This window comes from Somniosus microcephalus, chromosome 9 (assembly GCF_052327205.1).
Source record: "Somniosus microcephalus isolate GS21.2 chromosome 9, FLI_Smic_1.0, whole genome shotgun sequence".
In the NCBI taxonomy this organism is placed as follows: Eukaryota; Metazoa; Chordata; class Chondrichthyes; order Squaliformes; family Somniosidae; genus Somniosus; species Somniosus microcephalus.
Genome location: NC_140995.1, coordinates 126642966 through 126663328, shown reverse-complemented (window position 1 = coordinate 126663328; position 20363 = coordinate 126642966). Strand labels below are relative to the sequence as shown.

The 20363-nt window shown below is 43.6% G+C and overlaps 1 protein-coding gene across 1 annotated transcript in view; it reads left to right on the top strand.

The window, feature by feature from the left end:
• Nucleotides 1-951: 951 nt before the first annotated feature.
• Nucleotides 952-20363, top strand: part of l3mbtl3 (L3MBTL histone methyl-lysine binding protein 3) — a 236328-nt gene continuing 216916 nt past the window's right edge. Inside the window, exon 1 of the mRNA XM_085997143.1 lies at nt 952-1085. The gene's annotated coding sequence lies outside the window, so the exon portion shown is untranslated. The remainder of the gene's footprint in view (nt 1086-20363) is intronic.

Here is a 20363-nt window from a genome sequence, read left to right as displayed (position 1 = left end):
ATCTAGACAGCCTGATAACTGCTCTGAATACTGGATGGACATCTAGCGAGGGTACCTGCACCTAATAGATGCGGGTGGACCCTCCATCGTAAGGGTAGGTGGGCCTCTCTTGCTTTGATTGCGGCCCACTCTGAAGATAAAAACCGTGAGGAAGGCAATGGGAAACCACCTTAGCTACTATTGCCCAGTAAGTGGCTCAAGAATCTCACATGTAATACTTGAGTTAGGACCTGACCTGGGGAAGAACACAAGGGATGGACTGCTTGAATTAATTGATCGGTTCTTTTAACGTCATCAACCCATCTATCATGCAAGCAGGATCCATGGTGAAATAGATTTAATTTATTAAAGGGGAATTTTAAAAGTTTTATTTGCACTTTATTATTGATAAAATATGATATATTTTTATTAAGAAAACACAACTTGGTGTGAAAAATTGCCCTACAGATTCCACTTTCTGTAGATTTATGGAGATTTAAACAAAAATCTCAGCTTTCTCTGCCACAATTGCTTAGATTTTCATTGATGCCAGTCATCACAGCTGAATGAATATTGTCTTCATTTCCCCTGCCCACTTACACCCTAAAGGAGGTAAGAATGTTTGCAAAAAACTAATGAAACCACTTCAGCCAGAGAAAACAGAATACTTTGAATAAAATACACTCAGCTACCAGAAACACAAATTAGTCTTTCTGCGGTAATAGTAATTTAGATTAGCACACACGAAAGAAGTATGAGTCAGATGCACCATTGTCTTCAAATAACTAAACATATTAATGCAAGTTCCTTTCTTCAAAAATACATTATATCCTTAGGATAAACATAGTCCAGGTTTTGATTTAGTATGTATATTTTAAATACAACTACTCAATAGGTCGATAAAGTTTGATGTCAAAATGATACAGCAATAATATGCAAATTAGAAATAAACGAGACTGAAAGGCAGACGTTTACAAGAAAGCCCACAGAAGGTGGGTGAGTGGCTGAGTGTCTAGTTTTTCTCTGCAGTTCCTTGCTAGCAGCTGTCCTGCGCGCGTGCGCATTGCCGGCCTGGAAATTTGTCTGCTACTCGTGACAGAATTTGGGTAAGAAACGGTGCAATTTTTAATTTAAAAAGAAATAAATTAGGACCCAAGCTCTCAGACAACGAATGGTGTTTCCGGGTGTTCCCTCCACTTGGCCTGGTATTTAACTTTGCCCTCCTCCTCTTCTTTCCTGGCGTTTATCCTAATTGCATTTGCTGTAACTTAAATAAAGTAGTTGCAGAGAAACGAGTGGCCGGGACTGTGTGCGTGCCTGCGAGAGGAGCAGAGTCCCCCTCAGCAATTCGAAAATAAATGATTAATATTGGAAGGGAAAAAATAGGATGGAGAGGGAAAAAAAATAATGCAAATAGAGGAGGAAACAGTGTTTTAACATTGCTGGTAAATGATGAGCGCTGATAGTTGCTAGATGAATATTGTTCTAATTCTTTCAAACATTGAACTCTTCAGTGACACAGACCATTTTGTGGAACCCGGGCAAAGTGCGAGGGTTCCATTGGAAGGGGAGCGAGCCGCCGTTCGAGGCAATGTTTCTGACCCGCTCCTGCTCGGCTCCTGCATTTTTCTTTTTGTTTCTTTTTAAAAAAAACATGCAATAAATTCACGTTTAAATGCAACGTGTCTCCTTTTAGGCCTTTTCGTGAATATAGACTCCGCCATTTTGAGAAACTGCCCAAATAAAATACAAGAAGTGTTTGAGGAAGAGAAATCTCAGGGTGGATTCTGCGAAAGAGAGAGAGAGAGAGAGAGAGTGAGTGAGGAAAAGAAAAACATATCGAGTCAAGGCTTTAAGAAATTGATGAGCGTATTTCAGGAAGTCCACGCGATTGTGATGCGCATTTAAATTATTAAATTCTCCAGTAGGTTAAGTTTTTTTTTCCTAGTAATTGTTACCCGGGGGGACCTTACTGACAGTGTAAGGATTTAGTTATAGAATTATGATCTAAAACGGGTTTGAAATCCACGAACTTAAATTTCTATCAAATTATGTTGAAGGCATGGGAGCTGACACAAGAGGAAAGTCCGACGACGGTATATTTAAAATTCCAGTTTCATTTATTTATTTGCTCAAACGGTTAAAGTAACGTTCGTTTTTACTTATGCTTTGCAGCAAATTGGTGCGAACGCTGATCACAACTGCAGTAGTCAAGTAAATCAAATGTATTTTCTTTTGTATTCATTATTTGGAACTACTGTACATAGTTGAGTGAATTCTGGAAACTTTCAAGTGCAAAACATGTATTTTAAAAGGTGATGCAGAGCGACCTCAAATGGTTTTTGTCTAGAGGTGCAGGAAAGGATACTGCACTTGGCTGTCAGGGCGAGGTGATTGTGTTAGAAGGTAAATATAGGAATTTAATTGTTCAAATTTAAAGGGGCTGTGCGTTTTTTGTGTACACTTGGTTTTTGTTCCTCATTAATATAGTGTTTTTATTGTTGAATAGTTCATGAATCAATTCCTTAATCAGGGCAGTCCTGTCCACCGTTACTTCTGTCACAGTTAAAGTGATCTTCTGATAGATATAAGAGTGGGTCTAATGCATCTATCTCTGTTACACATGCTGCTTGGGAAATAGTTTCTGGCAACCTTTCAGGGTTGGGGAAATACTGCTGAAGCATTTACTTTGCTATTGGTATACTAAATAAATTATTTGTACAAAGTTAATTTAATTTTCAAGCAGAATATTCTTCCACCAATATTACCATTCTCATTGAGTGATAGAGCAAATTACATAGAATATACGGCACAGAAACCGGCCATTCGGCCCAACCAGTCCATGCCGGCGTTTATGCTCCACTTTCCTCATCTAACTCTATCAGCATAACCCTCTATTCCCTTCTCCCTCATATGCTTATCTAGCTTCCCCTTAAATGCATTTATACTATTTGCCTCAACTACTCCCTGTGGTAGTGAGTTCCACATTTTCACCACTCTCTGGATAAAGAAGTTTCTTCTGAATTCCCTATTTAATTTCTTGGTGACTATCTTATATTGATGGCCTCTAGATTTGCTCTTCCCCACAAGTGGAAACACTCTCTCTGTGTTTACTCTATCAAAACCTTTCATAACTTTAAAGACCTCTATTAGGTCACCCTTCGACCTCTTTTCATCCTTTCCTGATGGGTATAACTTCGCAGTTCTGGTATCCTTCTTGTAAATCTTTTTTGCACCCTTTCCAGTGCTTCTATATCCTTTTTATAATATGGTGACCAGAACTGTACACACTACTCCCAAGTGTGGTCTAACCAAGGTTTGATTCTAGTTTAGCATAACTACTCTACTTTTCAATTCTATCCCTCTAGTAAAAATCCCTAGTGCATGGTTTTCTTTCGTTATGGCCATATTGACCTGCATCACAGCTTTCAGTGATTTGTGTATTTGTACTCCAAGATCCCTTTGCTCCTCTATACCATTTAGATTCTTATTTTCCAAGTAATATGTGACCTCCTTAATTTTCTTACGAAAATGTAATACCTCACACTTACCTATGTTGAAATTCATTTGCCAATTATATACCCTTTCTGCAAATTTACTAATATCTTATAATTTGTTGCAGTCCTCCTCAGTGTTGACTATCCCTCCCAATTTGGTGTCGTCTGCAAATTTAGAAATTGTGTTTTTGATTCCAAAGCCTAAACCTACTATGCTAATTTTCTTCTGATGTTTTCTAACACAGCTAAGTAGTAAGGAGTGCGACCAGTAACCATTTTTTAAACTGATGTTGTATTGTATTACCCAAGAAGAAAAGAGATCACAGTAAAACATGGTATTCTCTGAGAGTTGAGGACCTTCAGTCCATCTCCTTATTGCTTAGAAGGATGTTGCCTTAAATTGGCCTTCCAAAATGTGGATACTTCCTTCTCCCGAGACCGTGCCGAACAAAGGATTTGTATGATCAGTATCATCTTGAATTGGATCAAATCAACAGTACATTGCAACCATAAGGCATTGACCCATCCAAATTTGTTATTGCCAAATCTGTCGCTGCTCACATGATAATAGTAGATGGTATAGCTGCTCTATAAGCTGCTTACCAAATGCACAATACACCCTTTACTAGATTTAACTGGTAATCCAGTGATGTTCTTGTTCATTTTAGATTAGCTGTATGTCCTAGATGTCGCACCATGTTTGGCAACAGTTGCCCCAATGAGTAATGGAGTTTATAGAGAAAGAAAGTTGCTATCGGCAAGCTGGTTTCTCGGAGGACTAATATCTTGTGTGTTTTATGTACAAGATTACTTTGCTAATACATAGCCCTTTCAGTGCCTCAAAGCACTCATTTATCTTTTTTGACAATTTTTCAGAAGCCAATTTTCTTCTCTTCCTCATTTACTAAAGGTGTTGACTCCTTGCTGGAGTACAGTTTCACAATTTCTCATCACCGTTTGGTAAATCTGCTCAATGGCCATTCTTTGTTCATACGTTGGTCTTGAGAAAGCTGGCAGGCTATTTGATTGTAGGGAGCATCGCTGCAGAGCCTGAAATTGGTGGTGCAAAATACTATTTTAACCACCACAATCATTATTCGTGAGGGTATTAATAAACTGTTTCAGCTGCCCTTTCAAGTTACCTTATTGGAATTTTGTCATATCCATCCTAGAATGAAGGATCAGAACACAATTTGAAAGAAACAAGACAAAGTGAAATCTTTACTGTTTTTCTTTAAATCATCTTGGTGTATTAAACCATAATGGTGTCCATAACCGGTGTGGTAGCTAAAGCGCACCAAAATCACCATGACCATGTTGGACTAGCACTACCTCACTTTAATAATGCATCAGACATAAAATGTGCTGCAAGCAGGTGGGGAAAAATGTACATCATTCACTTTAGAACAGTGAGATGCACTTTTGCTGTTACATAAAATTTGGGCCTATATGTTTCATTCAATTTGTTACTGAAAACAGATTTGCAGTGGTGGATTTTAAGCAGTAGAATTTAAAAAAAAAAGATAAATTGAACTACAGAATTTCATTATGTCATATACCTAGTGATTCAAATGTAAAAGTTACATTGAAATATAATGATTTGTGAAGAGTGGTTTCAATACATTATAATATACTGCAGTTTAATGTGGCAAAAAGGGAATATTTTCTATTATAGTGAAAATCTTCACATGCTGGAAATGGGTAGCCTGCTGGACTTCTGATAAGTGAAATATAGTAATTAGCTATGTTTTTGATAGCCTAGGCATATTGGGCTGCCACACATCACAATCTCTGTCCTTCAGGAATATAGGCCTAGAAATTCAGTGGCCTGCGCCACCAGTTTGCGCCCAAAGAGGGCTTTTGCGCCACTGTCCAAACCTACCGCGATATTTAGCGGGGCGCTAATGGTGGCGTTAGCCTGTAGCGCTGCGCCGCCACCGATGACGTCATCGGTGTGCGTATCACCCCGCTGGCCATATTTGGTCGCTGCCGCCTCCTCTGCGCCGGCCACAAACAGCGACCGGTACACGGGCCTACCTGTGCCGGTAGTGGGGTGAGTTAAGGTGGAGGTGCGGCCGGCCGCTTTTTCGGCGGCCGCCTGCCCGCACCTCCGTCCCCGGCCTCCTACACCCCCCCCCCCCCGCGGCATTGCCGGCTGTTTCCCGAGAGCCCGGCACTTCTCCTTGGTGCCGGGCTCATTTGCCGGCACTCGCGAGCGGGGATCGCGCTGTTGCAGGCACCTCCCCCTTAAGAGTGAGAGGAAGGCCTGCAGTACCGCAGGCTGCCGTGCCGCAGCGGGTGGCGCTGCGGCACTTTGCACGCCGATATTCAGTTTCAGCGCCCCAAGCGGGGCGCCGAAACCCTTGTTTAGTGGCCGGCTTCCACTTGGGGCGCTGAAACTGAATATCCCGCTGGCGCAAGTGGCTCCGCGTGCAGCGGTAATTCCGGCGCCCAGGCGAGCTGGGCGCCCCAAACTGAATTTCTAGGCCATAATGTATTTGAAAATCCAACCTATGCTGATATTAAGAGGTACTTTTAAATCCAGCACTCCTGTCCATCAGCCAGATATGATACATGATTAGGAGGGACCATAATATGTTATGTAGAATGTTAGCTGACATGGTACTTTGATGGGGTAAAATGAACCAGTAAGAATATGGACACTTTGAAGACTTACAAGGATAATGTTTGCCAAGTTGTTACTGCCGAAGAAATAAGTTAAGCTACTCAATAGCAAGTTAGTCAAAATTATTTTAATTCAGTGCTTTAACAAATAGAAATGAACCTCTCAACCTGTGCAAATGTGCATAATTTATACTTGCCAATTGATAAAAGGTGGAAAATTGAAAGAAAAAAACAAATTCAGATTTTTCAGAAGAGTGTGGAGGTTGAGCACAATGGTGAGATGTCCAATGAAGGACTCAGGTCCTCAAATAAAAGGATTTCAGGGTTCATTCTGTAGGCTGTTATTGTTGAGTGATGGGAAGATTTAACATCTCTAGTGGGATTTGAGAGAGCTATCTCTTGCATCTTGCCACATATAGTTGCTGATCCTTTATTACTCTCGTCACACATCCAAAGCACACAGGGTATTCAAAATCATGAAAACTGTGCAATATGGTTTTCACCCAAGAGCACAGGAACATGCCTATATTCTACAATGCAATTTGACTTGCTGCAGTAGGCAAAGCAGGTTTAGATCAATAGTTAAGCTGCTCACTACCTTGATCAGCCAACAAGCCTCTCCTTCACAACTCTGAGATGTAGTTGATCAGCGCTCTCTTGTGTTCTCTGGAGGCCTGCCTATGGTGATAGTTGAGGCAGCACCTCATTCCACTGTGCTGAGATTCAATTATATTCAGATTGTGACCCTGTGGAAGAATCTTCCGAGGAGTCATCCAAAATCTCAGCAGCCACTTCTTTATAAACTTTTGTCTTTTTAAAGTGTTTAAATGATTTATGAAAATATTTTTAGAAACTATGGCCCGGAATTTGCGGTCAGCGACAAAGAGGCAATATAAACTAAAGGGTACAATTCTAAAGGGGCTTCATGAACAGAGATACCTGGGGGTATATGTGCACAAATCGTTGACGGTGGCAGGGCAGGTTGAGACAGCGGTTTAAAAAGCATACGGGATACTGGGCTTCATAATCAAATCAAATCAACTTTTATTGTCATTGTTAGTGCACAAGTGCAGTACAACGAAATGTAGGCTTGCGGCTCCCGAGAGTGTACATTTAGATTAAGACATTTAAACATTCAACATACATTTGGCTTGTAATACATAAACATAACCATAGTAAAGTGCATTGGCAGATGTGCAGGCTTTAGAGTTTATTTGTGGAGTTCAGTAGGATGACAGCCCTGGGGAAGAAGCTGTTCCTAAATCTGGTCGTACGGGTGCGAATGCATCTGTAGCATCTCCCAGATGGCAGGAGGGCGAACAGACTGTGGCTGGGGTGGGTAGGGTCTTTGATGATGGACCGTGACCTCCGTAAACAGCGTTTCTGGTATATGTGCTCTGGTCGGTAGCCGGGTGCCGGTAATGCGTTGGGCAGTTTTGACTACCCGCTGCAGGGCTTTCCGGTCATAGTAGCTACAGCTGCCATACCATACTGTGATACAGCTTGTCAGGATGCTCTCTATTGTGCAGCGGTAAATGTTAGAGAGGATCAGGGTGACAGGTTACATCCCTTCAGCCTCCTTAGGAAATATAGGCGCTGCTGCGCCTTCTTCACCAGAGAGGAGGTATTGAGGGACCAGGAGAGGTCTTCTGTGATGTGGACTCCGAGGAACTTAAAGCTGTCCACCCTTTCCACCACAGCCCCATTGATGTGGATGGGGGTGTGACTTCTGCCTTTAGACTTCCTGAAGTCCACGATGATTTCTTTGGTTTTCTTGATGTTAAGGGCCAGGTTGTTATCGGCGCACCACTTCACGAGATGCTGGACCTCCTCCCTGTAGGCTGACTCATCTTTGTTGGTGATCTGGCCTACTACTGTGGTATCATCCGTAAACTTGATGATGGTGTTGGAACCATGAACAGCCACACAGTCGTGGGTGAAGAGGGAGTAGAGGAGAGGGCTCAGCACACATGCCAATAGAGGCATAGAGTACAAAAGGAAAGAAGTTATGATAAATCTGTATAAAACACTGGTTTGGCCTCAACTGGAGTATTGTGTCCAATTCTGGGCACCGGACTTTAGGAAGGATGTGAAGGCCTTAGAGAGGGCGCAGAAAAGATTTACGAGAATGATTCCAGGGATGAGGGACTTCAGTTACGTGGATAGGCTGGGATGGCTGGGATTGTTCTCCTTAGAGCATAGAAGGTTGAGAGGAGGTTTGATAGAGGTGTTCAAAATCATGAGGGGTCAGGATAGAGTAGATAGAGAGAAACTGTTCCCATTGGCGGAAGGGTCGAGAACCAGAGAACACAGATTCAAGGTGATTGGCAGAGGAACCAAAGGCGACATGAGGAAAAACTTTTTTACGCAGCGAGTGGTTAGGATCTGGAATGCACTGCCTGAAGGGTGGTGGAGGCAGATTCAATCGTAACTTTCAAAAGGGAATTGGATAAGAACCTGAAGGAAAAAAATTTGCAGGGCTATGGGGAAAGGGGAGGCGGAGTGGGACTAGCTGAAGTGCTCTTGCAGAGAGCTGGTACGGGCTCGACGGGCCAAATGGCCTCCTTCTGTGCTGTAACCATTCTGATCCTAAAAATGTTAGATTTTTAAGGGCTTACCCACTTACTTGTTCGCTGTTGAGAATTTTGCCTTTTGATTGGCTGCTTAGACAGCCTGTTGATGTCATAGCAGTTCGAACAAGGTGATCCCCATTAAGTTCTGTTGAATTGAATTGTAGATCAGAAAACCCAAAGTTCTCAACACAGGGATTGCAAGATCCTTGCGCGGAGCGTACTTCGGGGCCAGCAGCCAACACCTTTGCTTCGCTGCTGACTGCACATTCCGGGCCAATTGTATTTAACTTCAAAATTATTTTGTACCTTTTGAAATTTTAGAGGATGATTTGAATAAACGACAATGTTCTTTGATTACTTCATGTTCACGTGAAAAATTGTTAGAATGTTGCCAGTTCACATTTCTGTGTGCAACTTTGAGTTTCTGAATTTTTCCATCACACCTTCGTTATCCTCTTGGTACTGTTCTGTAATTACGATATTTATGTAGAAGATCTGTTGCCATTTGAAGCATATATAGATTAATTTTTCTACAAAAGAAAATTGGAATTGCAAGGTCCTACGGGTGGCAGAGTAGCACTGAACATTGGGCTGTAAGAAGTCCATAACAATCAAAGACATAGTAGTGAAAAACATAGGCCCAGAAATTGCTGGAGTGGCGCATCTCATGGCAAGTGTGGTGAATTGGACTTTTTTTCCTCACCCTTCAAGTCCATATTTTTGTGCTGCAAATTGCTGGAAATGCGAATTGATAATGGCACAATGACGTCAATGAGGCATCTGCGACCTCCTGAACGCGGGTCCAATGGTCTATTTCCTTAACTAATGAAATTTAAGAATGGAGAAAGAAACCAAGTGAATGACGGCGAAGGAAACGGGGTGGATTAGAGTCAAATTAGATACAAAAAGAGAAATAAAGAGAGGGAAAGAAAGATTGGATTAAGAGAGAGAAAAGAGACAGAAAGAAAAAGGTAAGAAAAAAAATTGAAATTTAGAAAACCTCTCGTAACAATTTACTACCCGCAGGAATGAGACTCCACAGTTTCAATTGTTCCCTTTCTGGGCCTCCAAGATTGAGTTTCATGTCAGGACCATAAATCACATCATTAGCAGGGTCCTTGCGACTTGAAATACTAACCCTAAATATCTGCAGTGAGATTCATTCGTATTTACGGCGCAAATCCAGCAATTTCTTGACACTCCTGGGGAGGTTGTTGGCGAGATCCCATTTTTCCAAGGCAAAAGATGGAGCGGTGCAAATCTTCCAGCAATTTGTCGCGATTCACAACTTATGGCATAGCTCATCCTCACTACAAATTGCTAGGTTTTTTATGCATTAATAATGGCGGGCGCCGTGAACTTGCCATTATTTTTCCAACATTTTCCAGGCCATTGATTCAATCCCTTGTTGCTAAGTAGAAGCTGCAGCATGTCTCTGCAGAGGGAAGGGAAAATTGGAGAATAGAATCTAGCTTAGCTGTCCTTGGCTATGGTCTGGTAGTTGGCCATTCACCCACCCTAATGGCATTGGTGGTGTCAAGACCAGGTGATAAGGAAGAGGAAGATCTGAGTCTGAAGAATGTGGAGCATTTTAGTCGTGATTTCTGCAGCGTGGAATTATTTTTTTGCAGTTTTTGGGGGGCAATTTGCCTACACAGACCTGGACTTGCTTCTCATTGTTTCCTGACAATGTGAGACCATCAGGAGATTGTCATCCCCTCCCCTCCCTCCCCCTCACCCCCCCCACCGCCCTACTGACGGTGAGAGTATCTGAGGCGCAGGTATGGCATTCCCTAAGGGCGTACAGGAAAACTGGTTAATTCAATCACTTTTAGCACCACAGCAAGGCGCCATCAAGATAGGGCCAGGGTGCAATCGATGGGACCCGTGTTGATTTGCAAGCTCCTATAGATAAAACCCTCAACTACCTCAACAGGAAGGGGTTTCACATCCTCAATGTACGGATTATGTGTGACCATATTTAAAGGATTCTACATGTCAATGCAAGATATACTGGAAGTTGTCATGAATCATTTATCTGTTGAAGTTTGGCCCTCCATCACCTCTTTAGGTATGAAAAATCAGGTTAACGGAGAGCTTGTGGGTGACAGCCTACTACTCCTGGTTTCCATGGTGAATAACCCTACAGCAGCAGAGGAGTGCTATAAGACACATGCCTCTTTTTAAGATTGGTCAAAAAGAGTACCATTTGAAATAACAGCAGAAAATGCTGGAAACACTCAGCAGGGCAGGCAGCATCAAGGAGAGAGAAACAATCAATGTTTCGAGTTGGGGACCCTTCATCAGAACTGGACAAGGTTCGAGAAGAGAGATTTTTAAGCAGGGGCAGGGAGGAGGGGAGGAAAGAACAAAGGGAAGGTCTATGATAGGATGGAAGGCAGGAGAGATTGACAGAGAAAAGGGATGATGGTGCAAGGCAAAAGGAGAGGTAATGGGACAAGTTAAGAAACAAAAGATGGCTCTAGATGATGTGTGAATGATGATGGCAGCATCATTAACAGCTACTATGTGAGAAAAGAGAAAATATATAAAGAAATACAGGGTTTCAGACTATAACCTTGACTCCTGTATTTCTTTATATATTTTTATTTTTTTCTCTTGTTTTCTCAAACCTTCCCTTTGTTCTTCCCTCCCCTCCTCCCTGGTCCTGCTTAAAAATCTCTCTCGAACATTTTCCAGTTCTGATGAAGGGTCCCCGACTCGAAACGTTGACTCTGTTTCTCTCTCCTCGATGTTGCCTGACCTGCTGAGTGTTTCCAGCATTTTCTGTTGTTATTTCAGATTTCCAGCATCCGCAGTATTTTGCTTTTGTAAGAGTACCATTTGGGACTTTTAAAGGGACACGAGAGCCAATACGACATGGAGGAGAGGATCACACTGTCCTGTACTCAGAGGAATTATTGCTGCAGGTGGCATCAAAACACATCTCATCAATAAAATCTACTTTTAACACCAGAGCCTTTATTCCTTTACCTCCCCTTTCAAATAAAGGGACATTTCTTCAAGCCAGTACCCATCCTAGAACATGACAACACATCAGCCACCTCTGCTCTGACATGAGCATGCTAATAATCATCACCTGATTAAATATGTCAGCACCAAATTAATGCACCCATTTCTGTATGACTAAACTCTAAGTAATAAAGCACAATATAAGTGCACATTCTATTCTATTACAACAAAGTTCAAAGTAAACACAAGCCAACTTACTATATCATCATGCCCTGTTCCTCCTACGTGGTGACACGTGCCTTTCTTGCACCAATTCTAGTGCTTCTCCTAGTGGCAGGCTGAGGTGGTTGGCTGCTCATGCTCTGTAAACGGATCATTGGACTGAGGCGGACCTTGTCTCATGGTAACTTGTTCCTGGTAGGGAACCATTGCTGGCTGCATCTCTGGAGCTTGTTCCTGGATATCTTACTGTTAGTTGCTGCATATCTTGAGAGACTGACCCCAGAGCCTGCACATCGGTATGATGTTCCTCGAATATCTTTCTTTTCAGGTGATTATATGAGTCTCATGACTCCAAAGGCAGCCTTCTCTTTAACCTCCACTGAGAAGGTGGCATTTCCTCATCCACTCCCCACTCCTCTGATTTGCTCGTGCTTTATCAATGACTGGTACCACATCCTCAACACTGCTGTGTAATTGCCTCTGGGTTAACGTATCTGAGCAGGTGTCTTGAAGAGTGGAAACAAGTGGTGAATTGGTGAGATTTGGGGCCGAGGAATATGGAGTATGATCATGTTGCAGGGACACCTGGGTGGCCTGTCCTCACAGTCTTCCTCGTCATAATCAGCCAGGGAAAAAAATCACTTTTCGGCTGATCCTCCTGCTTTTCCTCATCATTATCATCTTCCTTTTCCTGTGCTCCCCATTGCTGTGGTGGATCTGCAGAAGTAAAGTCAGTAGAGACAGAATAGTCCTAACCAAGTTGTGCAAGCCCTGTGAAAGTGTCTTCTTCAAAGCATCAATGGGTGCCATGTTTGCTGTCACTCAGAAAGCCTCCAATGTCCTTAGAAGCTGTCTCTGGTGTCTTGATGCTGCAAAAATCTCCCTGAGCTGTCACAGTCTCCAGGGTGTTCTGCAGGTCATGGGACACTTCTGGCAATGTGTTGCACACACACCTGATTCTTAGATTTTTGTTGTGTCCAGGCAATCTAGTGCGTCTGAGCACAGACCCAGGAAATTCTTCCTTCATGCGTACTGTTTCCAAGTGTCAGCTTGACTTAGTGGTAGCCTTTGAGTTAGAGACTGTGTGTAACCAAGACCCACTTCAGGACTTGAGCACATAATCTCGGCGGGGCTGACACTTCAGGGCAGTATTAAGAGAGTGCTGAATTTTTGGAGGTGCCATCTTTTGGCTGAAACATTAAATCAAGGCCTTATCTACCTGTTTAGGTGTATGTAAAAGATCCCATGGCACCATTTGAAAGAAGAGCAGTGAGTTCTCCTTGTTCCTTGAGCAACATTAATCCCTCAACCAACATCACTGAAACAGATAACTAATCATTCATCTCATTTCTAATTGTGGGACCTTGCTGTGCGTAAATTGGCTGTTGCATTTGTCGACAAAACAATAGTGACAGCATTTCAAAAGTAATTCATTGGTTTTGAAGCGCTTCAGGATTTCCTGAGGAGCTGAAAGGCAATATATAAATGCAAGTCCTTTTTGAGAATGAAGACTGCTTAACAATGAACTTGACTGACTGAATTATTACACACATTGGAAAAACTAATTGGTACTGGCGAATTTAATGTTTTTTAAATTTGTTCCTGGGACGTGGGTGTCGCTGGCAAGGCCAGCATTTATTGCCCATCCCTAATTGCCCTTGAGATTGTGGTGAAGGTACTCGCACAGTGCTGTTAGGGAGGGAGTTCCAGGATTTTGACCCAGCGACGATGAAGGAACGGCGATATATTTCCAAGTCAGGATGGTGTGTAACTTGGAGGGGAACTTGCAGGCGATGGTGTTCCCATGCGCCTGCTGCCCTTGTCCTTCTAGGTGGCTGAGGTTGCGGGTTTGGGAGGTGCTGCCGAAGAAGCCTTGGCGAGTTGCTGCAGTGCATCTTGTAGATGGTATAGACTGCAGTCACAGTGTGCTGGCGGTGGAGGGAGTGAATGTTTAAGGTGGTGCATGGGGTGCCAATCAAGCGGGCTGCTTTGTCCTGGATGGTGTCGAGCTTCTTGAGTGTTGCTGGAGCTGCACTCATCCAGGCAAGTGGAGAGTGTTCAATCACACTCCTGACTTGTGCCTTTGTAGATGGTGGAAAGGCTTTGGGGAGACGGGAGGTGAGACACTCGCCGCAGAATACCCAGCCTCTGACCTGCTCGTGTAGGCATAGTATTTATGTGGCTGGTCCAGTTAAGTTTCTGGTCAATGGTGACCCCCAGGATATTGATGGGGGATTCGGCGATGGTAATGTCCATGTTGGTACAAACGACGTAGATAGGACAAGGAAGACGGTTCTGTTAAAGGAGTATGAGCAGCTAGGGGTCAAATTAAAAAACAGAACCTCAAGGGTAATAATCTCTGGGTTATTACCTGAGCCACGAGCGAATATGGCTAGGATAAATAAAATTAGAGAGTTAAATGCGTGGCTCAAAGACTGGTGTGGGAGAAATGGGTTTTGCTTCTTGGGACACTGGCACCAATACTGGGACAGGAGGGAGCTGTTCCGTTGGGACGGACTCCACTTGGCCAGTGCTGGGACTAGAGTCCTGGCGAATCATATAACTAGGGCTGTAGAGAGGGCTTTAAACTAATTAGTGGGGGGGAGGTTTCTAGCGAGCAAATAATAGAAATGACAACAGAGAAGGTCATAGACTTAGGTAGCAGTGGGGGAATTAAAAAACAGAATGTGTCAGGAAGGGACAGAAGGCATGGAGCAAAAAGTAAAGTACTAAAAAGGGAAAAAACAGGAACTAAGTGTTACAAAACATATTTGAAAGTTCTTTATCTGAATGCACGTAGCATTCGTAACAAAATGAATGAGTTAACGGCACAAATAACGACATATGGGTATGATCTTGTGGCCATTACAGAAACATGGCTGCAGGGTGACCATGACTGGGAATTAAACATACCAGGTTATTTAACAATCAGGAAGGACAGGCAGGAAGGGAGAGGAGGTGGGGTGGCTATGTTAATAAAGGAAGGAATCACTATAATACAGAGAAATGATATTGGGTCAAAGGAGCAGGATAGTGAAACAGTTTGGGTGGAGATAAGGAATAATAAGGGGAAAAAAACACGAGTGGGTGTAGTCTATAGGCCTCCGAACAGTTGCAACTCTGTTGGACGGAGTATTAATCAGGAAATAGTTGAGGCTTGTAATAAGGGAACAGCTATAATTATGGGGGATTTTAATTGTCATATTAACTGGACAAATCAAATTGGGTAGAGCAGCCTTGAGGATGAGTTCATTGAGTGTATTAGGGATGGGTTTCTTGAGCAGTATGTAACTGAACCGACCAGGGGGCAAGCAACCTTAGATTTGGTCCTGTGTAATGAGACAGGATTAATTAAAAATGTACTAGTAAAGGATCCCCTTGGAATGAGTGACCATAACATGGTTGAGTTCCATATTCAATTAGAGGGTGAGAAGGTTGGATCTCAAACAAGCGTGCTGAGCTTGAATAAAGGAAACTATGAAGGTATGAGAGCGGAATTCATTAGAGTGGACTGGGAAAATAGATTAAAGGGTAAGACGGTACATGATCAGTGGTGTACATTTAAGGAGTTATTTTACAACTTCCAAAAAAAATATATTCCACTGAGGGAAAAAAGGGTGTAAAAGAAAAGATAGCCATCCGTGGCTAAGTAAAGTAATTAAGGATAGTATCCGACTAAAAACAAGGGCATATAAGGTAGCCAAATCTAGTGGGAGGATGGAAGATTGGGAAGTCTTTAAAAGACAGCAAAAAATAACTCAAAGATTGATTAAGAAAGGGAAGATAGATTATGAAAGTAAATTAGCAAAAAATATAAAAACAGACAGTAAAGGTTTCTATAGTTATATAAAAAGAAAAAAGGTGGCTAAAGTAAATGTTGGTCTCTTAGAGGATGAGACCGGGAAATTAATGGTGGGAAACATGGAGATGGCAAAAACACTGAACAATTATTTTGTATCAGTCTTTACAGTAGAGGACACTAAGAATATCCCAACACTGGACAAACAGGGGGCTCTAGGGGGGGAGGAACTAAATACGATTAAAATCACTAAGGAAGTGGTACTTGGTAAAATAATGGGACTCAAGGCGGATAAATCCCCTGGACCTGATGGCTTGCATCCTAGGGTCTTGAGGGAAGTAACGGTAGGGATTGTGGATGCATTAGTAATAATTTTCCAAAACTCACTGGACTCAGCAAAGGTCCCGGCAATTTGGAAAACTGCTAATGTAACACCCTTATTTAAAAAGGGTAGTAGGCAGAAGGCTGGAAACTATAGACCTGTTAGCCTAACATCTGTGGTTGGTAAAATGTTAGAGTCCATTATTAAGGAGACAGTAACGGGACATTTGGATAAACATAATTTAATAGGACAAACTCAGCATGGTTTCATGAAGGGGAAGTCATGTTTGACAAATTTGCTGGAGATTTTTGAGGAAGTAACATACAGGGTGGATAAAGGGGAACCAGTGGACGTAGTGTATTTAGACTTCCAAAAGGCATTTGACAAGGTGCCACACAAAAGATTATTGCTCAAGATAAAAAATCACGGGATTGGGGGTAATATTCTGGCGTGGGTGGAGGATTGGCTCTCTAACAGAAAGCAGAGAGTTGGGATAAATGGTTCGTTCTCAGATTGGCAACCAGTAACTAGTGGTGTTCCGCAGGGGTCAGTGCTGGGTCCCCAACTCTTTACAATTTATATTAACGATTTGGAGGAGGGGACCGAGTGTAACATATCAAAGTTTGCAGATGATACAAAGATGGGACGGAAAGTAGTGAGTGAGGAGGACATAAAAAACCTGCAAAGGGACATAGACAGGCTAAGTAAGTGGGCAGAGATTTGGCAGATGGAATACAATACTGGAAAGTGTGAGGTTATGCACTTTGGCAGGAAAAATCATAGAGCAAGTTATTATCTTAATGGCAAGAAACTGGAAAGTACTGTAGTACAAAGGGATCTGGGGGTCCTGGTGCACGAAACTCAAAAAGTTAGTATGCAGGTGCAGCAAGTGATCAAGAAGGCCAATGGAATGTTGGCTTTTATTGCTAGGGGGATGGAATATAAAAACAGGGAGGTATTGCTGCAGTTGTACAAGGTATTGGTGAGACCGCACCTGGAATACTGCATACAGTTTTGGTGTCCATACTTAAGAAAAGACATACTTGCTCTCGAGTCAGTACAAAGAAGGTTCACTCGGTTAATCCCGGGGATGAGGGGGTGGTCATATGAGGAGAGGTTGAGTAGATTGGGACTCTACTCATTGGAGTTCAGAAGAATGAGAGGCGATCTTATTGAAACATATAAGATTGTGAAGGGGCTTGATCGGGTGGATGCGGTGAGGATGTTCCCAATGATGGGTGAAACTAGAACTAGGGGGCATAATCTTAAAATAAGGGGCTGCTCTTTCAAAACTGAGATGAGGAGAAACTTCTTCACTCAGAGGGTGGTAGGTTTGTGGAATTTGCTGCCCCAGAAAGCTGTGGAAGCTACATCATTAAATAAATTTAAAACAGAAATAGATAGTTTCCTAGAAGTAAAGGGAATTAAGGGTTACGGGGAGCGGGCAGGAAATTGGACATGAGTCTAGGTTCGGAATGGTCATGGCCCTGTGGGTAGTGGAGTGGGCCCAGGGGCCGTGTAGCCTGGTTCTGCGCGTACTGTGTTCTAATTCTGTGTTAGATTTCAGGAGATGGTTTTATTCCTGTTCCTGGCTGGGGTGGAGATCGCCTTTACAGAAGGTAAGTACTGTAGAAAATATAGGGACAGAGTGATCTCCTGGAAGAATTTCGATCGCCTAGATGGGTCGGAGAGGAATTTCCCAGATTTTTTTCTCCCAAATTGGCCATTGGGTCTTTATCTGGTTTTTCGCCTCTCCCGGGAGATCACATGGGTTCGGGTGGATGCACAGTGATAGAAGATTTGAGGTTAGGATCAGATCAGCCATGATCTTATTGAATGGCGGAGCAGGCTCGAGGGGCCGATTGGCCTACTCCTGCTCCTATTTCTTATGTTCTTATGAATGTCAAGCGGAGGTGGTTAGAGTCTCGCTTGTTGGAGATAGTTATTGCCTGGCACTTCTATGGTACAAATGTTACCTACCACTTATCAGCCCAAGCCTGAATGTCATCTGGGTCTTGCTGCATTCGGGCATGGAATGCTTCATTATCTGAGGAGTTGCGAATGGAACTAAACACTGTGCAATCATCAGCGAACATCCCCACTTCTGACCTTTATGATGGAGGGAAGGTCATTGATGAAGCAGCTGAAGATGGTTGGGCCTAGGACACTGCCCTGAGGAACTCCTGCTGAGAAGATTGACCTCCAACAATTACAACAATCTTCCTTTGTGTTAGGTATGACTCCAGCTCGTGGAGAGTTTTCCCCCTGTTCCCATTGACTTCAATTTTACTAGGGCTCCTTGATGCCACACTCGGTCAAATGCTGCCTTCATGTCAAGGGCAGTCACCCTCCCCTCCCCTCTGGAATTCAGCTCATTTGTCCATGTTTGGACCAAGGCTGTAATGAGGTCTGGAGCTGAGTGGTCCTGGAGGAACCCAAACTGAGCATCGGTGAGCAGGTTATTGGTGAGTAAGTGCCGCTTGACAGCACTGTCGACAACACCTTCCATCACTTTGCTGATGATTGAGAGTAGGCTGATGGGGCGGTAATTGGCCAGGTTGGGTTTGTCCTGCTTTTTGTGGACAGGACATACCTGGGCAGTTTTCCACATTGTCGGATAGATGCCAGTGTTGTAGCTGTACTGGAACAGCTTGGCTAGAGGCGCAGCTAGTTCTGGAGCACAAGTCTTCAGCACGATAGCCGGGATGTTGTCGGGGCCCATAGCCTTTGCTGTATCCAGTACGCTCGGCCGTTTCTTGATACCGCATGGAGTGAATCGAATTGGCTGAAAGCTGGCTTCTGTGATGGTGGTGACCTCCGGAGGAGGCCTATGTGGATCATCCACTCGGCACTTCTGGCTGAAGATGGTTGCAAATGCTTCAGTCTTGCCTTTTGCACTCGCGTGCTGGGCTGTCATTGAGGATGGGGATATTCATGGAACCTCCTCCTCTCGTTAATTGTTTAATTGTCCACCACCATTCACCACTGTATGTGGCAGGATTGCAGAGCTTTGATCTGATCCGTTGGTTGTGGGATTGCTTAGCTCTGTCTATAGCATGTTGCTTCCGCTGTTTAGCATGCAGGTAGTCCTGTGTTGCAGTTTCCCCAGGTTGGCACCTCATTTTTACGTATGCCTGGTGCTACTCCTGGCATGTTCTTCTGCACTCCTCATTGAACCAGGGTTGTTCCCCTGGCTTGGTGGTAATGGTAGAATGAGGGATATGCTGGACCATGAGGTCCATGTGTTAGTATTCAATTCTGCTGCTGTTGATGGCCCACAGCGCCTCATGCATGCCCAGTTTTGAGCTGCTAGATCTGTTCTGAATCTATCCCATTTAGCACAGTGGTAGTGCCACGCAACACAATGGAGGGTGTCCTCAGTCTGAAGATGGGATTTTGTCTCCACAAGGACTGTGCAGTGGTCACTGCTACCAATGCTATCATGGACAGATGCATCTGTGACAGGTGGATTGGTGAGGACGAGGTCAAGTAGGTTTTTCCCTCGTGTTGGTTCTCTCACCACCTGTCGCAGGCCCAGACTGGCAGTTATGCCCTTCAGGACTCAGCCGGCTCAGTCAGTAGTGGTGCTACCGAGCCACTCTTGGTGATGGACATTGAAGTCCCTCAGCCAGAGTAAACTCTGTGCCCTTTCTTCCCTTCGTGCTTCTTCCAAGTGGTGTTCAACATGGAGGAGCACTGATTCATCAGCTGAGGGAGGGCGGTAGGTGGTAATCAGCAGGAGGTTTCCTTGCTCATGCTTGACCTGAAGCCATGAGACTTCATGGGGTCCGGAGTCAATGTTCAGGACTCCCAGGGCCACTCCCTCCCAATTGTATACCACTGTACCACCACCCCTGGTAGGTCTGTCCCGCTAGTGGGACAGGACATACCCAGGGATGGTGATGGAGGAATCTGGGACATTGGCTGAAAGGTATGATTCTGTGAGTATGACTGTGTCAGGCTGTTGCTTGCCTAGCCTGTGGCACAGCTCTCCTAATTTTGGCACTGGTCCCCAGATGTTGGTGAGGAGGACTTTGCACGGACGACTGGGCTGGGTGTGCCGTTGTCGTTTCCGAAGCCGGTGCTGAGGTCGATGCCGGGTGGTTCGTCCGGTTTTATTCTTATTACTGTTTTTCGTAGCAGTTGTGTACAACTGAATCGCTTGCTAGGCCATTTCAGAGGGCAGTTAAGAGTCAACCACATTGCTGTGATTCTGGAGTTACATATAGGCCAGACCAGGTAAGGATGGCAGATTTCCTACTCTAATGGACATTAGCGAACCAGATGGGTTTTTACGACAATCCGATAGTTTCCTGGTCACCATTACTGATAACTAGTAATTAATTCAGATTTATTTAATTAACTGAATTTAA